Source organism: Rhinolophus sinicus, chromosome 2, assembly GCF_057876585.1.
Source record: "Rhinolophus sinicus isolate RSI-liver-muscle chromosome 2, RSI-T2T, whole genome shotgun sequence".
Lineage (NCBI taxonomy): Eukaryota > Metazoa > Chordata > Mammalia > Chiroptera > Rhinolophidae > Rhinolophus > Rhinolophus sinicus.
In genome coordinates this window covers 126,458,036-126,478,572 of record NC_142502.1, presented here as the reverse complement: position 1 = coordinate 126,478,572, position 20,537 = coordinate 126,458,036, and the positions used below count along the sequence as shown (strand labels likewise).

Here is a 20,537-nt window from a genome sequence, read left to right as displayed (position 1 = left end):
ACCGAGGTTAGGTGAATCTTAGAGACTTTTCTGTCTGCCCATGCTTGGGAGGAGAGGGTGTCAGACCTGACCCAGTTTTTCCCAGCAATAAGAATGTGGCAATGGGCGAGACCTCAGGGCAGTCGCTCTTTTGGAGACGTCCTTTTGGGAGTGACTTCTCTAGACTCACTCCTAAGGCAAATGCACGTGGGATCCCTGCACCCGCTGAAGTCTATCCTAGACCTGGGAAGGCCCAGGACTACAAGTTTAGAATCGCCAGCCCTAGACGTTGTCCAGCACTTTGCGGTATTGGATGGTGTGCGTCCACCAAACCAAGCCTGGTCCCTCAGAGACCCCACAATCCTAGTTGACTAACAAGCACTTTGACTGAACTTAAAAGTTTTCTCTTCTTCTCTACCTGTAAGGTGTATTGCTGTAGGGAATAGTAAAGACTGGACAATTTTTATTGTCTCTTTATTACAAGAGAGGAGGCTAATGCTGACCCCAGCTATACCTACTGTGGGGACAGAGCCAGGAGTGCAGTTTCCAGGCTCTTGGCCTCACATAGAAAGGTGCTGGCTCAGGTAGTGAATGGCCATCAACTGTTATTGGATGGCCATCACCTGTGGGTAGTTGGCCATCAGCTGTAACCAGTGAGCCATTGGCCATTAATATAACTTGCTGTGGCTACGCTAGAAGAAAATGGGGGCTAGCAAGAAGAGAGTGGCTGGCAAGCGCAGACTGCAGTTAGCACAGCTGCGTGTGGGTTGCAGATTGCAGAGAAGTGGACAGCGGTTGCAGATAGTGTGGCTCCTGCTTCCTATGTTTCCAACCCAGCCGCCAGCGAGGCTATAGTGGTATGACTCCCCTCTCTATGCTCTGTGGGTGTTCCTTTTTGGCCTCACCATATCCTGCGTTCTTAGGTAGGGAGCAGGAGCTGAGACCCTCACATGACACCCTGCATGACACATGGCACAGCAAGCAGGGTCTCCCGCAGGCCACCCCGCACGACACCTACTACTTGGAGGTCCTTAAAAAGCAGGTAGCTTTTGTGCTTCTTGCCCATGTTGGTGGAATCCCCTCTGCCCACAAACTCATCTTCAGATTCCGGGCCTTCTCCCTCTTGGGTGCGTGCAAAGCACCAGTATGGGCCGCTGTTAAATCACCCTCTCACAGATTCTCTTTGCTATGCCCACTGAGGCTGTCAGCCCTGGGACCTCCACGTTAGTCTGAGGAGGAAAAGTTATTTGAGGTGATGTTTGAATCCTAAGTTTTAGGCAGAATTTGAAATCTGGCTAAGATGCAGGACAAAATACAGAGAGTGCCAAAAAAAGATGAATATACAAGTCACATTTGACTTCTGCAATTACAAGCGGTGTTCAGAGTGGTTACCATCAGTGTCCAGACATTTCTGATTACGGCGAACTGCTTGAGCAACGTTGACCAAAGTGTCCACTTGTACACACTTTTTTGGCACCCCTGGTATTTGGGAACCCCCGTCCCCCCCCCCTGCCCCCACACACTGTAGGTCTGCAGGATTGAGGGCCACCTGAATCAAACTTGTGACATTTTCTGCCTCCCCTTAGGGGCAATCTTTCCCCCATTGAGGCTCTTCAGCACTCACTAACCAAAGGTTGGAGCAATTGGTAGTAGCCAATCTGCTTTACTGCTTCAGCCTGAGGACATTTGCATTGGTTTCCCACCACATTAAATGCTCTGCCTGACCATCTGCCTGTCTCTGCACTGCCAACTCCATCTTACCCTTCACTCAGCTGAAATGTCACTTCCTCAGTCTTCCTGACCCTTACCTAAATTGAGTTCCCACCCACCCATCCTCTATCACTTTACCCATTGTTTATTCCCATCATAGAAGTTTCCTCAATCATTTGTTTGTTTACTTAGTTTTGTATTTGTTTATCATCTATCCTCCAGAAAATAATATTTCTGAGAAGAGGGGCTTTGCTTTTTCCCTACAGCATCCTCCATGTGTCATTCATATAGATGGTCCACCACAAATACCTAAAGCTGATTGGATAGCAGATTTTGTGCCTCAACCCCACACTCCAACCTCAGCTATACAATTTCAGTCTCTGCTGGGCATGTCTTACCTCCGTGTCTTTGCACAAACTGTACCCTTCTAACTCTCAGATGTCCTTAAGGACTCCACTCTGTTACCTGTTACTCTGAACCCCACCCCTAGCTGGTTTTGTAAAGGTGACCCTATCCTTCTATTCTGAGATTTTAAATCTCTGATGTAATTCAATTTGACAGTGGTTAGGCTAGGGACTTTTTGAAAATCTTTTCTTTACTTCTTTTCCCTCCTGTCAAATCTTGATGATTCTGTTTACTTTGCATTTACTATCATACCCACCAGTTTCAATGGTTCTGTTTACTTTGGGCCTGCGGAAAGGTTTTTGCATTTATATGGGATCTGCTCCTGACCCTGAGGCACGTTGGCCTCTGGGAAGTATTTTTCCTGGAGTAGCTGGGCCAACTTCTCCTTTTTCTTTGTTCTGCCTCTCCTTGCATGCCTATAAAACCTTTTGGCAGTATTAGGAGTGGGAAGGCAGACTTTGTGACAAGGAGTCCACCGTCTTCCCTTAATGCTGTCATTTTGTAATAAACCTGCTTTTCTTTCCACCAACCTTGCCGCTGAAGTTTTGGCTTTCATGCAGCGAGCAGCTGGACCTGTGGCACAGTAACAGGTTGACTGCTCCTCTGTGCTTCCAATCATCTGTAGCCTCTCTGTCGTAACTCATCTTGTTCTATTCACTTGACTGTCTCATTCAAAAGACTTCAAGTCCCTTGATGGCAGACACAGTCTTTTCTTTATTGGATACAACACAGCACCTAACTCAATATTTAGGGAGTGAGCAATGTTCTATAAAATTCTACCTGCCTGTGCCTCTGTTTTTTCTTCTCTCCGTCTTGTGATCATTTCTCATTCCCGCCCCACTTAACCCGTCTCCTCAGGTCTGCCCATGAATGATGCCGAGTGACTCTCCTGGAATTCTGAAATCCCACTGGCAACTCTTGAGGCTGAAAACTATGCTGATCCTTGGAATGGTATGAGCAGCATGTCCCTACGACAGTTTTTACTTGTATATTGGGTGATAACAGTGCCAGGCATTATGCTAAATGCTTTGCTGGTGTTATCGCATTTAATCCTAACAACTCCAAGACGTGGGTACTATTATCCCCATTGTACAAGGGAGGCATGAAGAAGTCCTATCTTACCCAAGGTCACACTGTTCATAAGTGAAGCTGGTATGCAAACTTTCAGTGAGTCTAGGACCAAACTTTGATTTGATAGAATCACTTATATGGAGATTTATTAATCTCCCCAACACCACCACCAATAAAACCCTGAACTTTGTATAAACCACACGAGTAATCTTTTTAAAATCACAAGTAATAACAATAAACCTTGAGACAAAATGTTTAATAAGGGTGGGGGGAGGGAAGGCAAAACAAAACTTTAAATGAGGAAGCACTAAAAGGGAAGTATAGTTTTTGGATGCTGGATTATTTTCAGGGGCTCACAAAGGTGAGATCAATCTGCTTTATAATCCTAACCTGACAAAAATTCTAATTTTTTTCTAGATTCCTCAAACTGGGAAGAACCACATGGGCATCATTTTCCCCTCTTTCATGGAACCTGAAATCCTTGGGAAAGAGATTTCAGGGCCAGAACGAAGGATCACAGGGCAGAGCCCACCATCCTCCACTGTTAGTGGTGGTGGTATTTGTTGCATGTATCTCTCCACTTTACTTTTTATCCAGTCGCAGAGACTTCCCCACTTTGCTTCCTGCCTCCCTAATATACTACCAATGGATTTCATGATCCCCCTATGTCTCCTCCTTTGATTCTAATGTATAAAATAAGCTGTAAAACTGACCTTCTCTGTAGCATTTTCTCAATCCATTGAGATTTTGCTTCCCTGCAACTGTCAGTTTGGCTCAGATAAACTCTTATGAGACTTTCTTAGGCTGGATGTTCTTTTGTCAACAACTACAATAAAGTTAATTTTTAAAAAGTGATTTGTTACAGTGCCCCCTGCAACTAAGATTGAACACGGCACCTTGAGCTGAGCTGCCGCTGAGCTCCCAGATGGCTCATTTGGTTGGAGCGGGTCCTCTCAACCACAAGGTTGCCGGTTCAACTCCCGTAAGGGATGGTGGGCTGCACCCCCTGCAACTAGCAACAGCAACTGGACCTGGAGCTGAGCTGTGCCCTCCACAACTAAGACTGAAAGGACAAGGACTTGACTTGGAAAAGGTCCTGGAAGTACACATTGTTCCCCAATAAAGTCCTGTTACCCTTCCCCAATAAAAATCTTTAAAAAAAAAAAAAAAGTTATTTGTTAAATGTTTGGCAAAATACAGTGTAACAGCCTGAGTTTATGCTTTGGAGCCAGAAGGAATTGTGCTATATACTCTTTTATTTTCTTGCTTAATCTCTAAGAAGTGTCTTAATCTCTCTGAGTATTCATCTTATTATCTGTAAAATAGATGTAATACTGTGCATATTACAAGTTTGTTGTGAGAGGATATAATGGATATAGAATGTCTAGTTCACATAAGTATTCCACAGATTTTTCTTTTCCTTATGAGAGCTCTCATATAAAAAAAATCCACAAATCATTTAAAAATATTCTTTGTCAGGTTTCTCTATCTTAGTGGTTAGAAATATAGTCATAGCATGGGGACTCTCCCAGCCCTTCCTTACCTCTGATGATTCTACGCCCAATTCATTCAAAACAGGAATTGTGGTTTACCAGGGAGCAATCCTAAGAGTTACCACCAGGTGGCAGGCCATGTTCTCTATTGTAGGATCAATGTGGTCACAGAGGTAATGGTAACCAGCTATATTTAGATTATGAAGTCTTTCTCTGTTTCCTCCTGTGAGCGATTTCTGGAATAGTCCAGTTTCTCCAGATTTTCTGGCCCTGAGGGTTTGAATGCGATCCAATAATGTTCTCAGTTAAACTTGGTAGATTTGATAAAGAGTTTATCAAATATTTATCAAGCTCATATGACAAGTACTCTGCAAAGGGCTGGGGACCAGAGCCATATTAAGTGTTCAGGATGTACGGCATTTAGGTGATGTGTATATGTTTATTACAAGGTGTTTTTCTATCAGATCCTCCTATATAAAGTCTTACAAGGTACTGCAATACAAGGTATTGCAAAAAGTAGTTATTCTTTGGTACGTAACTTCCATGACCTGAGCAAAGCTAAATAAATAAATAAATAAACTGGGTGGATGAAAGTGATTCAGTTGGATTTCAAGCCAACTGTTGTACCTTCCCAAGACATCTGGGGTCACAGGATAACCAAATGTTTTTGTGGGACTTTCCCAGTTTTTGTGGGACTTTCCATGTCTTAGGTCTAAAAATCCCATATCCAGTGAAATCCCTCACTCCCAGGCAAACTGGGATGGTTGGTCCCCCTACCTAGGGATGCCTTTTCTCTTACTCCCAGTCTGAGGGGATTTCAGAACAGGCAATGGGAGCGGATTTCATAATGAGCTTGTGAGTTGTCTGTCACTAAGCGTGTCTTGTCATGGGGCCTGCCAACCAGGGCACCATGTCTAGCTGTCCAGTAGACCTAAAAATAGCTTTTGAATCCTGGGACAGTGTTCACAAGCAAATATGAGACCAAAAAAAAAGCTTCGAAAAATGCGTAAGTTCAGAGGAAGGCCACCCTGAGGAAGTGGCATTTAAGCTAAGCCCTGAATGAAGAGGAGGCAGTTATCCAAAGTTTGGGGGGAAAGCACTGCAGACAGAGGGAGTGGCACAGACCAAGGACCTGAGATAGGGAGAAATTTAAAGTGCTGGTGAAACCAAAACATGCTCAGTGTGACTGGAGCAGTGATAGGGGGAGAAAGGTAGGTTGTGAATTTGTCAGGGTACGTAGGGTCGGGTCAGATATGGTCTTGTGGGCCTTGGTAAGGAGTTTAGAATTTGTTCTCAGTAAAGAGAAGCCATTGGAGAACCCTAAAAGGGGGAAGTGATGTAGGTGATGTTGGATCTGCCGGCAGTTTCTGGGTGAGGGCCGGGATCGTGTCTTGTGAAGCCAAAGAATGGAAACACGGACCAGGGAAAGGCAAAAAGTTTTAAAAAGAGAATAGGTTATTAGAGGCAGGAGAAGAGGTTGCAGCTCCCAAGCAGGAGGGGGTCCTGAATGAGGGGTGCCCCATGACTGAGGCAAAAGCTCTTACTTTTATACCTTCCCTTGCCTGCTTGGGGAAGCGGAGCTGTTTGAAGAAGGGAACTTGTTTGAAGAAGGGAACTGGCGCCTTCTGATGAAATTCATCTACCAGGTTTGTTCTGCTTGCCCATCCTAAAGGAATTAGCAAAGTAACCCACTTTTATCTATCAGACCTGCTCCGTTTGTCAGGCCAAAAGGAATTTTATGATTAACCTCAAGGCCTTGTTACATTATGTCCTGGAGCGAAGGAGTGATTTCAAAACCTGGAGTTTTAGGATATGGCTGTCTTTGTTTATTCCATCAGGGACCTCCCTGTCTACTTAGGGACATGCTAACTCTCCTGTATCAGAAGGACATGATCCAGTTTGTGTTGTACAAAGATCATCTGGCTGCTATGGGGAGAATGGACTGTGACGGAGCTAGAACGGAAGCAGACAATCGATTAGGAAGCACCCACTGTTTGAATCAAACTCATAGTATCGGACTAATGAGACACCCATGCCACCATCTGAAGGTACAAGGCGTGGTCCAAGGAAGAGGGCTGCCACAGAACAGCTGCACAAACAGACCCTCACCCATTTCTCATGTCCCACTAGCTAAGACGCAGCTCAGTCACTCAGCCTCAGGTGTGTGGTGTGGACCCAGGATGACTCCCCCAAAGACAGACCCCGAGCACTTAGAACACTGCTGTCCACTGCTTCACCCTCAAAGCAGTCAGAATAGGAGAGATGAATGACGAGATGGGGTAGAAAAATGAGAGAAACAGTAAAACGACGAACAGTTTTTAGTGCTGTTAGTCCTGAAAGGCATACTCACTGCCCAATCCCACTAGCTTTTCCTCTTCTGTCCAGCTGAGCAGAAAACTATTGGAAGTTTCTTACAGAATCTCAGGCTATAACTGCTATACTCCTTAAAATGAATGGGAGCGTGAATGCGGGAATGGACAGCCTCCCCCAGCTCAGCGTGCATGCATCTCCAATTGCCAGGCCTTTGGGGTGCTCAGGCTCTGGAGAGAAGTGGAGCCGGTGGTGCTTCCCCAGCTGCAGGGCCTTGGTGAGATCTTGGGTGATGAAGGCAAGAGCTCTGACTGAGAGAGTGAATTTTGTTAGGTCCCGCAAATGGTCACGGGGCCTGCTTTTCTGGGAACCCCGTTTCCCCTTTGGACCAGGCATAGGCATACGGACAGTGATTCCAGAATAAAATTGGGGGGAAACAGAGGCGATGAGTTGGGCAGCTGGTGCTGAGGAAACAACCACACTTTGTCAGAAATACCCCTGCTGCCACCCCGCTAAGGCCAAGAAGCGTGAGGATTACACAGCTCCGCATTCTGCTCTAAAGAGCATTGGGGTTAAGCATGGTTAAGAGCAGCCACCATACATGCTTCATGGAAGTTAGGAAAATTGTGCAAAGGTGGATCACCTGGGCCAAGAAAACTGTCACCTAGATGAGTAATGCTGGGAACAAAGGACAAAGGGCCCAACGAGTAGGAAACCAGGCCCCAATGTGGAGCCCAGTGAGTTGCGTCCACACACAGCCTATAAGTCAATAATGGGTATGCCGCAGTGACTGTGGCAGATTTTCAAGGTAAACAAGGCTCCGAGCTCCGTGGCCAATTGCCTCTGTGGCCAGTCTGTTTGATCTGGCGGGACCAGGGAAGGCGCAGAGACAGATATCCCATGATAATGACTCATAGCTGTGTTACCGACAGTGCCTGAGAATGGCAGCAGCTGAGGAGGGCGGGTGAGCTGCCATCCAACCACCTCTGAGAGAACCTCAGTCTGGTCTGGCTAATCACAAGGCATTGTCGGCCAGCGCCGTGCTCTCCTCCAAACTCAGTGGAGTACAGCCATGTCTCATGCAATACTTTGGCCCTGAAGAAAAATATGAAGATGTCTATAAAGATAAGCCTTCCCTTGTCTACTCTTTGGTCAGCCTGAGGTGAAGATTGTATAAGAAATGAAGGATAAGTGACTGAATTTTTCTCTTTATTTATAGGCCACTGTCACGGTCAACATGGTCTTAGGTGAAACACCACATTCTGATACTTTTACCATTGTATTTGGTCACCAATATACTTGTATGTCTCCAACTCAACTGTGAGCTTCCTGAGGGCAAGGCTGGTATCAAACATCCCCAGAGCCTAGCACCTTACCTGGCATATAATTGATATCATAGCCAAGATTCTTGAATGAGTGAATTACAATACTCTGGTCCAGGATTTTCTCTGTGTTTCTACCTTTAAGCTGCTACCACACACTGTTTCCAGGTGAGGCTTTTCTCCTTCGTTGCCCCTGAAATCAGAGACAGGATGGAGACTTCTTAATAAAAACAAAACTCAGAACCTTCAAACTGAACAGTACGTCAAGAAGCTCCACAGGAGGTGTGGGTAGCTGGGCCATGAGGCTGCACCTTTGTTCAGACAATTCGGTCTTTTTCCTCTGCCTGCCTAGCTGTGGAAAAAACTCTTCCTATTATACCTTGCATCACAGCTAAAACAGCTGGAACATGCAATTCCTACTTCAAGAAGGACTGGGCAATGATACTTTAAGCATCAGGTCTTTTTTTTAATTTATGAAAAACAAGTCTTACAGCTCTCTACTTCTTAGTAGTTGTTTTTTCTAGTATTTGTTGACTTAACAAAACTCATAATGAAAAATCTACTGTAACTTCTCCAATGATTTTAAATATATTTGTATTTTACTAACCATGCCATTTCTACATTTATTGGATTGTCATATATATATATATATATATATATATATATATATATATATATATATATATGTGTGTGTGTGTGTGTGTGATCCATTGTTTATTCAGCCTACAGCCAAAGGCTTGGTGATTGCGTGGCTTTTAAGAAGCCTATCAATGATTCCTTGGTCCCTGAGGTTGGGATGCAACATTCTAAGACAGAGATGGGAGCTTGACTATAAGATAGAGCTTGACCCCAAACTCAGGAGAACCCCATTCACGTAGGATCCTAGAAAAATAAGGGAGCTTGGCGTTCTTAATCTCTTAACTCTTCCTTCTAGAAGAGTCTCCCCACCCTTCTAGAAAGGTATTCCTTCAGGATCCCCTCAAAGAAACATTGATAACTCCAGCCCGTCTTAGGGGCTAGATGCCAGCTCACAGGTCTTTGACTTAGACTAATAAAAAACAAAAGTAAACGTGGGGGACTTTCACATATGGGAGAGTTCCATGTCCTTAAAAGAATCCTGAATGTTAGCGTGTCCATGAGAATCCCCTGGCCGTACCTTTTGTCTCTTTGTAAGCTACATCTATTTTGATTTTGACCCCGGCGTTGCCTGTATTCCAGATGCTGGGCCATTCAATGTTACTATCTTTCATTCAAAGATCTGGTGTATTGGTCAAAGTTTAGTTTCAAAGAACAGAACTCACCCTAGCTAGCTCACGCAGAAAGGATTTAATTCGGAATATTTTAAAGCTTACAGCACTGTTGGAAGACTTGAAGACACAGAGCCTAAAAGGATGAGAGTTCAGGAACAACTCCCAAATCCACACTGAGGAAATAAGCCACCAACGGCTCTGCTTCCTTGGGAGGATGCCACACCACCCCACTCCGCTCTAGAACTTTTGCTACAACCCTCAGAGCAGGATGGGTGCCTCTTATCTTGCCACCTCCCTGCCTTCACTCAGTTCTGAATGCAAATGTTACCTGAGTGCTTATGATTGGTGGATGGGAATCAAATTCAGAGCCCTGGATGCAATGGGAAATGCAATTTTTAGGTTTCTTGCCTTTACAACACAGGAAGGCACACCAGAAGAGGCTGGAATTGATGCAGAGGGTCACGATCCATGGCTCCATCCTGGCCACATTTCACCTTGGCTTTACCCGCACTGGAAACCCGAGGTTCTCTGGGACCTTGTTAATCCAGTGTGAGCTGTGGCCCAACCACGTCAGCACCACCTGCCAGAAATGCAGACTCTCGGGCCTTGCCCCTACTTAATTAGAATCCACATTTTAACAAGGTCCTCAGGAGATCTGTATGAATATTAGAGCTTGAGAGGTACTGGTTCTCAAACTTGGCTTCACATTATAATCTCTGAGGGAGATTTAAAAATTTTCGATGCCTGCTTCTCACTTCCAGAGATTCTGATTTTTTTTGGTCTGAGCATCAGAATTTTAAAAACCTAATATGCAGCAAAATTAGGGAAGTACTATCCTGCAAAAAAAAAAAAAAAAAAAAAAAGGAAACATTTGCTTTGTGTGTTGGCCACTGTGACAAGCATTAGCACAGGTCTCACTGAAACTGGATGCTGGTACCCTCTCTCTCTTAGCCTGCAAAGGGTCTCAAGCAATCACAGAGCTAGGTTACTATTCCAGGGACTTGCTATGTAGTTGGAGAGACCATGGAAACAAGAATGGTGCGGACTATTAAAATTTTCAAATTATCGTGAGAAGTAAATTCCAAGACGAGGGAGTCACGAATTGGACAGCACCCTTTTCTTAAAATCTCTTACTTAGATATTTAGTACTTTACACATGTCCATTAAATGACCACAGAAGTGAATTGGATATTGATGATATACTGTTTCTTAATGGGCACAAATACTTGCACACTGGTTATACTCATAAGAATATGCCCAGCACAAGCAATTAAGACTTGGATTAAAACAAATTTTCATTGTGATAATATCAAACTCCTTGGGCGCCACACCCTGGGGCCTGGTGAAGTTGTGGTCCAATGCATTCTAATGCATTCTAAAGCAGTTAAACCCTTGGTTCAGTTCCAAGATGGTCTCCTATTATAACAAAAACATTTCAAAAATACATGTTATGTGTTGTTGGGTGTATACGTCGATACAGTGTCTTATCTAGGGTAGATGTTCATAAATATGTGTTGGCTTTGGGTATAATTGCTTTTTCATTCAAAGCTGGACAGTTCCTACCTACAAAGCCTGGGAAGTGAGCTACATAGGTGAACGGTGTTGTTCATTTCCCAAAGGGTACATGCAGCCCCCTCTACCTCTCTGGTATTAGCATCCTCGTGGCCTCTAACAGTCCATGATGTGGCCATTTTTTATTAGATAATTTAAGGTTTAAGTGGCCCCACCCCCTCTTAATCCCCTGTATACATTTTGTAGTAGCCAGAATTAGAAAAGTTAACATTTCTCCATGGACTATGATGTCAGAGCTAGTTTATTGTATGAAATGAACAACTAGTATCAAAATCAGTTTGGTTGACTGGTCACCAGGCACTGTTTTGTGACAGAGGCCTGGCTTCCAAAAGAGTTCTAACATTGGCATCTCTGAAGAAGAAAGACCAAAAAAAATAAATAAATTAAAAAAAAAAAAGTCACATTTCAGAACCGGAAGAGAGAAGTGAAATTTAGAGAACATTTAGTAGATGAAACCATAAAATACACACACAAAAATAAATCTTAATGAATCTGAAGTTGAGAGACTAGGTATGTCTAACCAAATCACTATGGCTGAAAATTTTCTCTGCCCCCCTCTGTACCCAGAGAATATGACACAGGTTCCCAGACTGCATACCACCTATCTTTTCCCACTGTACGTTGACCTCCCCAAATCTCCTTCCATGCTCTGTATTCAGCCTTTGACATTTAACCATTGGATAAGGTGGTTGTCTTCCTGCTACCGTCGTCGCCAGCCACTCACTTTCCATTTCTATGTTGTCATTCTATTGAGTTTTTAAGTAATTAAACTGAAAGCTTTTCGTGTTTGAAGGATGAAGAAACTCTTTGGGAAAGGGATTTTAAAGCAAAACACAAAATTTCATACAAACTAAAGCTGGTTGAACGGGTTTAAGAGAAGGGCCCTGTCCACTTTACACACTGTTGTGGCTGTACCTGAGATAGGTATTTAGCTAGGGCTTGACCCTGTGGACATCAGATTGCAGGGAGAGATAAGCAGCCTGAGAGGAAAGTCACTGCCAGTGACCCAGGAGCCTGACGGGTGGGCCCAACTCCATAGCACACCTGGGTGTGATAGTTAATTTTGTGTGTCACCTTGGTTATGCCATAGTACCCAGTTTTTTTAAACACCAGTCTAGAAGTCATTGTGAAGATACATTTTAGATGAAATCAACATTTAAAGCAGTAGACTTTGAATAAAACAGATTACCCTCCACAGTGTGGGTGGGCCTCATTCAATCAATTGAAGGCTTTAAGAGAAAAGTCTGAGATCTCCCAAGGAAGAAGGAATTCTGCCTCCACACTGTCTTCAGACTTGAGATGGCAACATCAACTCTCCTGGGTCTCCAGCCTGCTGGAGACAGCCTTGCCTGGGCCTTCAGACTTGCCAGCCTCCACAATCACATAAGCCAATTCCTTAAAGTAATTGTCTCTGTCTCTCTCTGACTCTTACCTCTCTCTTTCTCTATCTCTAGGCATATTAATATATATTAATATAATAAGATTATATATATATATGTAATATATGTATATATTTCTTATTGGTTCTGTTTCTCTGGAGAACCCTAATACGAAAGTGATGTCCCCAGATCCGGAGCTTCCCCTTTACACACATGAGGCATGCTAGTGTGTTGTACGCTCTAAGTAGGGGAGGAGTGTAGCATGAAAGGGAAAACGATGACACAGAGGCCTGCAGCTCTGATAGGAGCAGTCCCTCTGAAATGAGTTTTCCTGCTAGCCAGAGAGGAGACAAACATGGCAGACAACCTAAGTCTCCATGGATGAGGAAAGACAGTGAGCAGACAGCAAGAAGGAGAGGCCTGTGGAGAAGGACCATGTGAGCTGGGTGCAGATCTGAGCACGCAAGGGAACTGTCCCTCTAGACTTTGTCTTCCAAACTAGAGAGGCAAAGGAACTTAGCTAGAATCACAAACTGGCCAAGCTGAGATGGCATTGAGACTATACCTGTGAGCATCCCAGGAATATTTGCAGAGAAGAATCTCTAGATTCTGTTAGAAGCACTGAGCATTGAGTTTTGTGATACTGCCATCAATGAAAGTTTATTTTGAGGTCATTTGCTGGTGGGGTTTGGACATGCAAATTATATTTGCCTGATACTAAATTGATTGGACAATATTTTGGTACAAATAAAGAAGCTATCGACAAATTCATTTTTCAATCACTTACATCACTGAAGAGGGGTAATTTCTTTTGTTGTGAGGTTGGCCAAAAAAGTGGAATTGAGTTCTCTGCAACACACTCTCCTTTTTTCTCTCCCCCTGAGTTAAATAGAATAAATCAGTTGCTTGAGACTTCTCAGAGACTTTAAAACAAATATGCTTATGAATCTCCAGGAGATTATAGGACTAGAGTGGACTGGGTTTCCAAAATTATTTGTCCATGGGACCCTTTACTCAAGAAGCATTCCTTGGGATTATGGAACACCTGAAATAATTGTAATCTTTTACAGATGCTTTTCCTGTCGCCCCCAACTTTCTATTCTTTTTGCTAGCAGAACAAATCCCTCAGCCTGACATGAGAGACCCTTTGTTATCTGCCCTTCTCCTCTACAGCTGCGTGTCCCACAAATACAGTTCCGTGATGTGCTTCTGTATTCAAATTCACCATTCCTGGAACCCGTCACGTCCATGCCTAGTTTTGTTCACTAAAGAAGGCTTTATTGGATTTGTTGTAATAATAAATGCCTATATGTCAAGGTCCTGTTCTAGGTCCTGTGTGTGCACAAATGGCCTTCAGGATTTAGAAAAGAAGTAATAGAGCTATGAGGTTCTGTGAGGCCCTTACTGATCTGAGAAACTTAATATGAACTAGGAACCAGCCTTAAGAGCTGGAGTTTATAACCAAAGGACTTTTCCAAAAGCTTCCCCTTTTATGATTTTAGTTATTTATGTACTTTGGGTTATACAGAGGACCAATTATAGTTTCCTCCTTTAGCCACCACAGAAAAGCAAACAGCCTGTAGCATCTCCACAAGCTTAGCGAAGCCTAATGCCTTAGCGTGGAGTGGCATGACGCCGTCAGGGCTGGTGCGGAGTTAAGTAGCTCCTTGTGCTACCAGACGTGCCCTTCCGCACGGCTTGCAATCTCTGGTGCTGCACTTCAAAAGCATCCTTTCTGAGCAAAGATTCTCTCCCGCCCTCAAAGGACGCTTATTTGGGGGTTTCTCTCTGCTACTGCTGCTGAGCTGCTTGTGGCTACCTGGTACACATTCAAGTTCATGATGTGTTTGGCCTTTTAACTTAAAAAACAATTCTGAGGAATGTGGGAGGCCAGAGATATATATAGAAACTGCCCTTCTTTCTGCCTTTTTCTCAGAACTGAGATCAAAGTTTCCCTACTACATGGCAGGTTTACCCCCAATTTAGCAAAGAGGGAGGTCGCCAAGGGGTGAAGGTGGAGGATACTAATGTGGATTGTCCAGCTTCTGCCAGTTCTCCCAGAATAAACTGTTAAAGAAACGTCCTCATTCTCCAGGCCCCGCCTGCCCGCAGCCAGGCCACAGCCTTTGGGTTTCAGGACATCAGATAGAAATCAAGCACTATTGGCCTCTCTGAGTGAAACTGGGGCTCATCTCCAGGGTCAGGTGACAGTCACCCTACTGAAAACACAATTACCAAGACAACAGGAGGAGTTTATTACAAGCACACATTGCTTGCTTCTGGAATTCAGGAGCTGCTGCAGACTGCTGGGCAAAGGAGAGTACCAAAACATCTTACGTCGAAATACGGCCACAAGAGAAAGACAGACTAGAGGGGCAAGCTTAGAAGGCGGCCGCCATTCACTTCTGTTTGGCTCTCAGAATGTGGCTGTTGGAAGAAGGCACTAAGGCGTGGTGGCATGGTATGGACTCCTCTTCCTGGGGGTTCTCTAACCTCCACACCAAGAGAAGGGTGAAGGCCCCCATCATCTTAATTCCAGAACAAGTCCAGGCAAACACCTCTGGTTCAAGTCATTCATTTATTCGTTTGTCATTTAACCAATATTTACTCAGAACTCCTGGTGGTACACAGCTGATGAGGAGACAGCAGTTAACTGAAGGGGCCACACCCCAGCGGGGCAGCCCTGACCCACTGCGTTTTGAGAGACTGGATGGTATTACGCCATCCCCATGCTACCAAGGAGGAACAGATGTGCAGCAGTTAGAAATTCAAGTAGATGAAAATGTAGAACCAAATGACCTTTGGGTTGGAAAGGACTGTCAAGATTATCCCTCTATTTCTTAATTTTCTGACTACCAGTGTTGTTTCTATCATCCCCAGGAAAACGACACTTACTGACTCATGAGCAATAGCTTGAACACCAAATTATTTTTCTAGTTCTGAATCAGCACTGATTCAAACGCTTTTCACTAGCTTTCTCTATGACCAACTGCATTAATTTTTAAGGAAATTAATGGGAATTATTCTGTAACCGTAAAATAGAGGGGGAAAGGTATTTATTTTTCATACCCTGCACATTCAAAGATAACTTGTATCCCTGATACCATTAGTGCCATGGCTTTATCAAAATAAGTGTATTGGTGATAGGAAGAGAAAAGGTAGGGAGGAAAAGAAGAAAGAAATGGAAGTAAAGAAAGAAGTAAGGAGCTTGCCACAGTGACTCAGTATGATTGTGATTAAAGCAAGACTGGAATTTAATAATGCTATTTCCTGGGCCTCTCATAACCGCTGTGCCGAAGATTAGAGATCTTTCTGAAAACTAATGAGTAAAGAGCCACCCGCTCTTCAAATCTCAGCAACTAAGTTTCAGTATGTGAAAGCCAGAGATCATGCAAGATGCCCAAAAGGGCATCAAAATTATAACTGAAAGACACATTTTCTATATTTACATTTTGACTCTTGAGAGAATAAAAAGCCTCAGAACTGCAGGCACCAGAAAAGCCACCTTGATGTTGATATTTAGCTAGAAATTTATTTTATTGTGTATTTAAGGATATCCAAGGAAGGAAATTCCACAGCTTCCTGGGTAAATCTCTCCAGTGTTTAATTGCTTCCTTAACTTTTCCTAAATCCACTCTCCAGAGTTTGTTTAATATGCTCTGGTTTTATGATCAGAAGTGTTACTATTCTATATTTTCACAATTTAGCATTACGGTGCAATAACCCTCAGTGGGCAACACGAGCCTCTTAAACAATGGGATTTAAGTGAGTTGCTACAAGTGAATTAGGAGAGACTTAAAACACAATCCTTGTTAACTGGGCCAATGGACGGAACCTTCTTTGCCAAGAACAGGTAGCAGAGCTCTTGCCTTCAGCCATAGTCTTTCAGGTTGTTTCTTTTCTTTCATTTATTTGAAATATATGTATATTTTATTGTCCAGGGAGTTTTAAAACCTCTGTTGAGCTGGAAAAGGCAGGAAAATCATAGGTCTTCTGTTTTTCTAGCACAGCCCTTGTGTCTCAGTCTATACCAATGAAGAGAAAATCCAGAGCCCAGGTTACAGCCTAAGAGATTGGCCCTCTAAGGCCCACCCTGTCTTCTTGGGACTCCAGCTGCTCAGCTGGCCAAGCTAAGGTCCCACCCCAGAGTTCTTCCGTTTCTTAGCATTAAATATTATTTTTGTTTTGTCTGCTCAGCATCCATCACCCCCATCAGCTGAGAGGAACCCTGATTTCCCTGTAGGAATGTTCCCCTCCCCCACCCACTGTGTTCTGCCTTGAGGAGACTATTGGCCAAGGGGCCCTGCCCTCCTCTAGTTGAGAATGAACTCATAATCCAAGCTAGGTCAAAGATCTCTCCCTCTCTCTCTAGGGAAGGTAAGTTTTGACATTGTGACTCCAAGAAAGAAAAATGATTGAGGTCATTTTCTCCTGATGATGTACGTCTAAAGAGACTGTTGTGTCCTGCTCCCTAGATGCCCTCAAAGCTGCCTTGGTTTCTGTAGTTTCAAAGACTTGGTTGTTCAGCTTTTCCTTTAATTCCGTGAGCTATCCAACATCCTTCCAACAACAATCTATTTTTAAAAATTTTCTCTTAAAATAGTTGATTTCTGTGGCTTGCAACAGAAGAATCTTGACTGATGTATTCTCCCAGAGCCTGAGGATTGATTATCCTGAAAGAGCACAAGTACCACAAATCATGGAACCCAGTAACTCTGGAAAAATGGACCAGTTGTTCTCTGGTCATAAAATTCAACTCCTGTAGTTTCTCCATGACCTGGATACCTGGCAGGATGGTGTTGCTGATGCATCTTTGTTCCACTCCAGACTCTGATACTTCTAGACAGCTCCAACCCCTGGGTCTCCTGTGATAGTAATAGTCTCTGTCTACTACACTGTTTGTCTTAGTTCATTTTGCCTCAGGTAGGATGTCTTCTGGTTTGAAGTGACCAACACTACAGCTCTTTTAGGTTAATAGTTATTTCTTTTGGGTATTCGGGACAAGGCCCTAGAAGCTCAGCTGAGAAGTAATTCTAAGTAGACTTGCACATGTCATGAGGGTCAGGTTTTACAGACCGTGGCAGGCAAATCACGTAAGACTGAGACCACCCCCTACAGTGGGATACTCTGCAGCAGTGGGGAAACAAAAAATGAGTAAAGTTTCTATGAGCTGAAATTAAAAGATCTGCAAAATGTATTCTTTTAAAAATCTTTTTATTGTGGAAAATTTCAAACATATACAAAAGATAGACAAAATAGTACAATGAAGGTGTGTCCCGTAGATACACCTTCCAGCTGCAACAGCCATGAGCTAATGGCCAATCTTTTCCCATCTGTACCCTTACCTACTTCCAATCCTTCCTTCCAATATAGTGAAGCAAGTCTCAGACATGACATTATTCTATCCACAAATAGTTATATATATATATATATATATATATATATATATATATATATATATATATATATATATGCCATAATACTATTATCACATCTAAAAATTAATAATTCCATGGTTTCATTACATTGAGTTCAAATTTCCCTGATGGTCTAATTTTTCCAGTTTTTTGTTTTGTTTTGTTTTATCAAGATCCAAATAAAGTACTAGATCTCGTGTGCCCGAGATCACTCCTAAGTTTGGTGATTTGTTACAAGGACTCACAGGATTCAGCATATGGTTGTACTCATAGCTACCTTGTTTCCCAAAAATAAGACCTAGCCAGACAATCAGCTCTAATGCATCTTTTGGAGCAAAAATTAATATAAGACCCAGTCTTATTTTACTATAAGACCCGGTCTAATAATATAATATAATATAATATAATATAATATAATATAATATAATATAATATAATATAATATAATATAATATAATATAATACCGGGTATAATAAATACCAGGTATAATATAATATAATACCGGGTCTTATATTAATTTTTGTTCCAAATATGCATTAGAGCTGATTGTCTGGCTAGGTCTTATTTTCAGGGAAACAGGGTGTGATTTATTATGAAGAAAGGATACAAAGCAAATTCAGAGAAGGGAAAAAACACATGGAGTGAAGTTCAGAGGTAACCAGGAGCCGGCTTCCAAGAGTTCTTTCCCAGTGGAGCCACACAGGATGCACTTTATTCCTTCAACATCAAACTGTGATAACACATATGAAATGTTATTTACCAGGCAAATTCATTAGAGACTTAGTGACCAAGGTTTTTCCTGGGGGCTGGTCGTATAGGCATTTACTATTTAGGATATACCAAAATTCCAGACTCCCAGAAGGAAAGGTGGTATTCAGCATAAACCACATTGTTTTTTATAGTTTAGGCACAGGGAGCCATTCTCATCAGTTAGGGAGTGATGAGAAGCATCCCGATCCAAGTTTCCAGATACCAGCCATGGGCCAACCTTGCAAGCAACCCTTTCGAAGAATAGTGATCTCAGGCTTGCTTTGTTAACTCTTTTCTTCGCAGGTGCACACATTGTAAGTGGTTGGTATCTCTTAAATCTCTTTTAATCTACAGGACACCCTCCATCTTTTTTTCCCCTTGTGATTTATTCATTGTTTCCCATAGTCCAGATTTTGTTTATTGCATCCCTGTGGAGTTAGTTGAAATATTCCCCTTTCCCGTGAATTGTAGTTGTATCTACAAGCTTGATCCAATTTAGGTTTGCTTTTTTTTTTTTTTTTTTTTTTTTTTTAATTTCTCTGGTAGCAAGATAAGCTCAAAAGTAGTATCATGTACTTCTATCATGTGGTATATTACATCTGGCTGTCTCTCTACTGTAATGTCACTGCCTTAGTTCTAAGCCTGGCATCTGTTAATTCTATCATTCCTTCTTCATTAGCTAGAATACTTCTAGAAAGAGAAACCTCCCTCATCACATTTGACTACTCAATGGTAGTGCTTGTATAAAAATGCTTGATTCACTATTCCCCCACTTCTTTCCCAGTTTTAAATTAATGAGGATATCTGAAATCCTCCAAAGGGTTATATATTTTTGGAGTACCTTTTGAAATTATGGAATTAAATATATTTGATGATTTTTAATCCTGTTGATGCTCAGTTCGGCCCATCTTTTCCCAGAGGGAGCCTCTGCAGTCAGTACTAGTCTTTGAGAGTTTTTTCATTTTCTTATAATACAAGTTATTCCAGGATCATCTTACACATTTTTTGCCCAAATCTGAAATAAGCAATTTCTCCAAAAATCCCTGGTTCCTTTAAATAAAAATTGGCATTTAGACTTTTGGGTGCTAAGATGCCAAAATATTCTTAAATTAAAAAAAGGGAGAAAGAAAGAAAGAAGGAAGGAAAGAAAGAAAGAAAGAAAGAAAGAAAGAAAGAAAGAAAGAAAGAAAGAAAGAAAGAAAGAAAGAAAGACGCACAATAGAGCATAGTATGTTTTTGAAAAGTGGGAAAACAATAAATATTTGCATTAACTGAATTTGCATAAAGAAGCTCTGGAAGAATTCACAAGAAACTCATAAAAATGGTACCTATTTGGGGGTAGGAGGGAGACAGTAGGTTATTTTTAAAATCACCTTTGAAATACTTTAAGTACCACAAAGAGTATACAGACATATAAACTCTTATTAAGTCAGAGTTGACACTGGAACACATTGTTTTTTCCTCTGATAAATACCAGATGAAATTATAGGCTTGAGTAGTTTTGGGTTGAGTAACAAATACTTACCTTATATTTTGCCAAAATAATATTTTTATTTTTTTACTATACTATATAAGGTGAAGAAAACCTATGGTCTAAATTTGTCATTTTATAAATATCAGTTATTTTTCTTATCTAATACAGATTAATTTCATTCTTGTGTCTAAGGACAACAAAAGAGTAAAATTATTAGCTTAGAAACCTTAAAACAAATCTTTGTTCACAGCCCAAATCAACACTTTATCCAGTTCAATTTTACAGATAACACAAAACAAGGTATGCAAAACAAAACACCATTACCTTCACTTAATTGGTTCATTCCCTTACTTCCATGATGACAAATTATTAACAAACATGGAATCACTACCCACATTTTTCTC

The 20,537-nt window shown here is 42.2% G+C and overlaps 1 long non-coding RNA gene across 1 annotated transcript; it reads left to right on the top strand.

Moving 5' to 3' along the window:
* The first annotated feature begins 807 nt into the window (after positions 1 to 807).
* Positions 808 to 4,300, top strand: LOC141571843 (uncharacterized). Its single transcript, XR_012496901.2, has 3 exons — positions 808 to 1,021; positions 2,953 to 3,045; positions 3,583 to 4,300. It is a non-coding gene; the product is annotated as an uncharacterized LOC141571843 (long non-coding RNA).
* Positions 4,301 to 20,537: the final 16,237 nt, after the last annotated feature.